This window comes from Cucurbita maxima, unplaced genomic scaffold, assembly GCF_002738345.1.
Source record: "Cucurbita maxima cultivar Rimu unplaced genomic scaffold, Cmax_1.0 Cma_Scf00011, whole genome shotgun sequence".
Lineage (NCBI taxonomy): Eukaryota > Viridiplantae > Streptophyta > Magnoliopsida > Cucurbitales > Cucurbitaceae > Cucurbita > Cucurbita maxima.
The window spans coordinates 5178089-5185794 of NW_019272027.1; positions in this window are offsets into that span (position 1 = coordinate 5178089).

Below are 7706 nucleotides of genomic sequence, written 5' to 3' on the forward strand. Positions count from 1 at the left end.
GAGAAAGAAACTTCTTCTTCCCTCACTTGATGGAGAAGAGGAGGGGAAGAGAATGAGAATCCCAATGCAATTCAGTTCACTAATTCTGGAAGCCATTACCGTACAAAAATTATCTTACAAGTTTTTTTTTTTTTTTTTTTTTTTTTTTCTATATTTTATTATAGGCAAAATCTTTCTGTATATTGACTTTTGAATCCTCTATTATTTTTTCCTACCACCAGCTTTGACAATGCAGAGGCAGTCTCCATGGCTACCGCAAGCAGAGCCGATTGATTACTCTTCGGCTCTACCTTTTTGACCTCCAAATCACCCTTTGCCATACTCTATACATACAACTTCACATTTTCCAACACAATAGGTTTTTCCTTAGCCAACATAGTCTCTTTCATTTTCTTTCCAATCTTCCCTTCATCCTTCACAGAAACCTTAACCTAAACCTATCGACCTTCGGTAGAGATTTACCTTTAGAATCTGGGCGCCATACTGGCCTCTTCGTCAACCAAGTCGTCGCCTCCCTTCTCGCCAAAATTAGCTTCTTCGCCCACTATATCGACTTCAACTTTGTCTTTGTCCCTTACTCTAGGTTTTTTCCCCTTCTACTTCTTGGGTTAGAAATATTATCACTGGAGCCAAGGCAGCATTGTCGCTGAGCGACGATCCCTCTTCATGGGTTAGACATATTATCGCCGAAGCCAAGACAGCATTGCCGCTAAGCAGCGATCCCTCTTCATGGGTTAGACATATTCTCGCCGAAGCCAAGGCAGCATTGCCGCTAAGCAGCGATCCCTCTGCAGTTTTCGAATGGCCAAGAAAGTGTTTCTTTACGCATTCTCCTAACCAGGTTGTTGATATCTTCATGAAAAGTGTTTCTCGACCTCTTTTTGAATTTTTCAGATTCAAGCTTCAAGTACGTTCAAATCCGACGCTCAGCTTGCGGTGTTAAGGATATTTAATACTAAATTATAGTTTACCATATATATCATATTTGATATTTTATTAAAGACAAATATTTATTTACATACGTATCTTTCCATTTATTACTATTTTCATATCCTTGTAATTTATTTAATTAAATAGAGAACTTTCACACACTATTTCGGTGTGGTGGATTATGCAAACATTCTCAATATGATATGTATATGATGAAATGTTAGGTTAAAAGCATAGAACGTTATGTTATGTCTTTTAAATTGTGTGTATATAGCAGAATATGAATGACATGAAATCACGATAAATGACATGAAATGTTACCCCGTTAGAATTATGTATGATATGAGAATTGAAGAATGAGAAACGATATGATATTTTACAGAATGCTAGCGGGGTTGTATTAAATGATAATGAAAACGAAAAAATGTTGGGACCTCATGCATTATGTGTGCTCATGCATTGGGGGAAACCCCTATTCCATCACGAGGGCACGGACGCGTACATCTACTAGGCAAGTGAAGTATCATTATGTTTTACATAATGCTGTCATGACGGTTACTAATTCTAAAGGGTGTCTAGCAAAAGTAGAGCTACCAGAGAAGGCTCGCCCGACAAGAAAAGGGGCCCAACAGTGTGCAAACTGACTGGTGAGCTCATACTCGTACGTATGGGCTGTGTGTATAGTATATGGTACACATCCAAGCTACCCAATTAGAATAGTGTCGTAGGAAAAATAGACTGATATGATAGACCCCGTCATTGCATTCGCATGTTCTTGCATTTAACCCCAATAGTGAGGTCACTTACTGAGTATTTCTTAAAATACTCAAGCCACATGCTACCTCTATTTCAGGTTAAGGCAAGGCACTCCTGTACGGCTGACGACGACATCGCAACTCGAGACCGTGACACATGCATAGGATCATCGCATTTATTTTCTTAATCTTAAGCTAGAATAAGATATTTTTATTTTAAACGTTTATTTATTTTATTTAGTCTTTTGTTGTATCGTTTTAAACATGTTTTCAAAATACTTAAGTCCACGACTGTATTTTAAGCTGAAGGTTATATTATATGAAAGTTTAAATGAAGTATTTCCGTATTTATGTTTATGATATGTTTACCGTAGCGACCTTTAAGGTCAAAGTAGAAAATTTTGGGTCATTTAACTCATAAATTCCACTAAAGAAATGCATATACAAGTGTAGTTATGTACATACATTTGGGAAAGAGAGTTGAATTGATCAAACTTTTAATTCTAAATTATAACATCATCTACTTATAAAAAGATGACTCGTCCTCCTGATGCAAAATGTGTAATTTTATATCGATTATTAGTATAATATTAAATAGTATATGGTTGATATACGTGAGTTGATAATTCAAATAATGACTTAAATGTTCTATAACATATAAATGGCAACACTATTGATATGACCTATTTTGTAATTGTTACGAATGATTTGATCGAAATTATTCAAGTAGAGACATGTGAGTAGGAGAATTCTATTACAATGAGTTATAAGACCAAACGACAAAATATTTAATCTATATTTATAAATGGGTTAATTCATAATATTAATATTTTATTGGGCAATCATATGGAGATCGATCTTAATTATAACGCCCCGTTAGGTTATATATAATAATGATAATAATAATAATAATAATAAAAAATAGTAAAATAAAGAAGAAGAAAAAAATAACTTATCACTTCTTTAATTTCTCCCCCTTTCTCTCAAAAAAGAAAAAGAAAGAAAAGATTTTATGATATATACCAAAAGAGTCCATTAAAATTTGGGCGGGAAAGCAGATCAAATAAAAAAAAAAGAAATAGAGAGATTTCCCAATCAAATCGAAAAAAAAAATACAAATAAAGTGAGAGATTTAGAAACAACAAAACCAATAGAAAATCTTTTAGAGCGGTTCAAAATAACAAAGTCAACCGAAAATCTGGTAATTAAAGGGCTGAATAATGAAAAATATGAGAAATTATTATAATTTGTACCCATTCAATTGGTTAAGGCAAACTAAATAAGTAGTCTTACTATAATCTAGACTAAAAATTGTATGAATTATGATGATGTATGAACTGTGTCGTACGATGCCGTATGATAGTATGAGATATGATGATGCATGAGCTTTATCGTATGACATCATATTACTAGTATATGATGATGTACGAGTATATGATGATAATGTATGAGTTATGATGCTTGATGATGTGCATAGTATATATAATGAATGACGTATTTGATGCACTTTATGACAATATGATAAGTACAATGATTGCGTAACATTTAATTTAATATGATGATGTTTTCCATATTGAGCATGCTATAGGATGATGACTGTCATATTGCATCATGTCATTAGATCGACATAGGACACAACCCTAAGAGCATGAAAATGATATTAATATGAATATCCACGAGTCTGTGTTAAGTGATGTTCTGTAAGAGTTATATTTCCGCATTATAGATGAGCATGAGACGTTAGTAACGACTATGAGTATGTGAAAATTTAGGGTTGTTACATTAATCTTGAATAATTTATAAACTCACGCCGATGAAGGTTTGAAGCGTGAACAATGGGGGTAGGCGTTTGAAGCCTGAACAATGGGCTTACCTTCTTACTAGTTCGAAGAGTGACTTAGTGTATGGTTGGATCATATACAAATGGTTTATTATCAATTAAATATTAATTTGGAGGCCTAAATCATGGGGTCTTACACAACCACAACCATTAAAATAAAGAGAAACCCAATTATAAACGGAGGTTGTTTAAGTTTATTTAATACAATACATAATGACCCCAAAAATCATGAACTGAGTAATGCCTTAGAATGACCCTCTTTGGGAGCGTAGAACACCAATAGTCTCATTTATTTTTCTTTAATTTTATTTTCAATTCATTTTCTAATTTCTTAATTCATTTATTTACTTGCTTTCCTCTTTTCTTATCTTCTATTTTCTCCTAATATAAAAATTGGGTGTTATAAACTTGTTTAAAAGGAGAACCAGATCCTGTCATAGGATTCCTATCATATTTTTGTAATTATCCTATTAAAATAAATCCACAATATACCAGACTTAATTACCAAATATGAAATTTTTTAAAAATTGTTTTACAAACATACCATGGACTTATAAGTTAATAATAAAATCGTTTAAAACAATAAAAAATAATAACATGAATATTTAAATAAAACAATGAAAATATTAACCATTATTAGTATTTTGAACGGATTATATTGTAAAGGGGAGAATAGTGATTCAAACACCCTCTAAATCACTTAAATCATAGCTAAAATTAAGGGCGTACATGATCTGGGTTTGGTTGGGTCAAGACATTTTTTTGACCCAACCCAAAAGTTTGGGTTGGTTGGATTGGTTGGATTGGTTGGATTGATGGTACCCAACCCAACCCATTCCTCTATTTTCGGGTTGGGTTAAGTTGGGTTGTCATTTTTTTTTTTTAATTTCATTTATCCACAATTTATAATTATTAGCATATAATTTAGATAAAATATATTAAAAGTTTACCAACAAATACAAATTCATCTATAATTTTTCACCAAACAAATAAATTGTACAAAACAATAGCGAAAATTGTAACCTATGTTCTATCATAAAGGGAACTAAATAGCTATATTTTTTGAGAATTAGTTACAATAACAAAAATATAAAAATAGATAATGAAATTAAACAAAAATATAAAAATAGATCATGAAATTAAATAAGCAATACAAATGATTAGTTTGAAAGTAACTTATAAAAAAAAAAAATTAGAGAATCCTAAACTATTACCAGATATAAAAATATTGCAAATAGATAATAAATACATCAAAATTTAAAATCTGCTTTAAAATTATATATATATATATATATATATAATTTATGAACATTAATGCTATAAGCATTTGTTTCAAAATAACTTAAATATATGTACCAATCATAATCAATAAATCTATCCTCAACCATATTCTTAAATTAAATAATTGCTTGTATGTTAGTTTATTCTAGTATGTTTTGAAATAGTATAAAATATTAAACTATTTAAAAAATATATATATATATATATATATAAACTAAACAAACAAAAAAAAAAAAAAACAAAATAATATTAAAGAAACTAATAATATATATATATATATATATATATAATATATATATATATATATATATATAATATATATATATATATATATATATAATATATATATATATATATATATATAATATATATATATATATATATATATAATATATATATATATATATATATATAATATATATATATATATATATATATAATATATATATATATATATATATATAAACTAAACAAACAAAAAAAAAAAAAAACAAAATAATATTAAAGAAACTAATAATATATATATATATATATATATATATATTATATATATCAATATATATATATATCATAAACTAAATAAAGAATAAAATAACAAAATAATATAAAAGAAATTAAACAAAATAATTAAAAAAAAACATGTTTATATTATAAAAAAAATTAAAAATAATATAAAAGGAATTAAACAAAATTAATTAACATGTATATATGAGAACTCGGGTGTGCATCTCCTTAGACCGGCCAAACTATCACTCTTGTAAACTTATTAATACTAAAAAATTCTTAATATATTTGATATATTTTTTAGTTGGCTCGGGTCAACTTGAAGGTTTTATTCCATAAACTCGAAACCAAATCGATTCAATTCAGGTTTAGAAAAATGAACTCAACCCTACCCAAAACGCTAATTCAACCTAATCCAACCCTTATAGTTCGGGTTGGATTGGTCAAGTTGTCGGGTTGAATGTGTACCCCTAGCTAAAACTAACAAATTATAGTCAAAATGAGATCAAATAAAAAATATCTGACCTATTGACGTGGCGCTAAGTTGGAATCATGGATGAACCAAATCATGATACTTTATGTCGGAAGAGAAGATAAGTGAAGAAAAAACTGTCGAAACTAATCGGAAGAGGATTGAACTTTGAAAGAAAAAACAATGGAGTTTTTTAATTAGATAATATATCATTTTAATTTAAAAAAATGGTTTCTCACCTCATTATTATATTATATTATATTTTAAAATTTTATCCGTTACCTACTTTTTATTTTTTTTATTATAATATTATATTTATAATAAATTTTAAAATTTTGACTTACTTATGATTTGCATTATTATTTATTATTTATTATTTATAATAAATTTTCAAATTTGGAGGATATGGTTGATTTATTTCAAATCTATTGTTTTATATTTAAAATTATTGAAAATATAATTACGGACCGCAAATTTAAAATAACTTTCATCGAAAATTTTAAAGTAAGAATATTATTGAGATTGTAATGAAGAAATTATGATCGAGTTCTATTTAGTTTATTGGTATTAAGTTTCATATTTATAATTAGGGTGGTTCATTTCAACCGATTTTCTAGATTTTATTAGGTATTTAATAAATTTTTAAAATTTTAATTTAAACCTAATATTTCTTATAATATAAATATGTCTCTGATATAAATACGTATAAAGAATTATTTCTCCCTTTTAATGGATTTTTGGTCCTTTTTTAGTTTTGTGGAGTAAATTCTTAAAATACAACCATCAATTTCGGTATTTATTTTTATAATTATTATAATTTTTCTGAACGCCAAATAGAAATAACAGTAAAAAAACTTGGGATTGACGAGGTAAAATAGAGGAGTTGGACATTGACCTACCGTGATGGTCTTTTTCCAATGATGATTCCTGATTGGTTGGATTTGAGGAAAATTTTATGGGATGGAAAAATTGTTTGTCTAGATACATGTGCGCAAGGGTTGTGAATGGAGAAAATCTTCGAGAAGTGGGTTACATATTTTTTTAATAGATATAATGTGGGGTTGAGGGTCGTAAGTTAACTTTTACCATATTTATATCAGGATGATGAGTTCGATATGAGACTCATATGATATTTTAGCAGTCGGTTAATTTGAGGGGTGATTTCTCCATATGTTTATATTGTGTGTGGGGATAATTAGGGTATCTCCAACTTAGCCGTAAACTTGTTTAGATAAAGTATATAGCAGTTGAGAAGCACAAGGGTCCTCCCTCAAGATTTTGATGATGATAGTGATAGTGCAAGTGAATACTATTAGAGAATAGCCACTTATCTCTAGTAATAAATGGTCTTGATTAAGTGAATATGTATAAAAGTTACGAGGTATAACAAGGTCGTGCCTCATTTATATATAATATGCACCATTTGAAAATTGATTGACGAATAAAAATTAAATTTATTAAAAATATAATTGTTTGATTACCGACTTTTATTAAAAATCATCTCAAAGCCTCTTTTATATTTATTTATTTATTATTATTATTATTATTATTATTTCCCCATTACTCTCAAGTTAGGCCGGAAATATAATGTTATTTATTATTATAATGAGGCTAAATTAATAAAAATATTCAAAACTTTCAAATTTATTTTAAAAATATTTCTAAATTAAAAAAATACCTTAATTTTTTTTTTTAAATATCCGGATTAGTTTGGATAAAAATCATTAGTATTTTATTTAAAAAATACTTTTATTTTAAAAATTTTAAAATGTTACTTTAGATTATTTCTAAATTTTTTAATATTATTTTAAAAAGTCCATAAGTATTTTTGAAGCCAATAATTTTTATTTTTTTTAAATGTAAAAGTGTTTTTGAAGTTTTTTTTTTTTTTTTTTTTTTTTTTTTTTTTTTTTTTTTTTTTTTT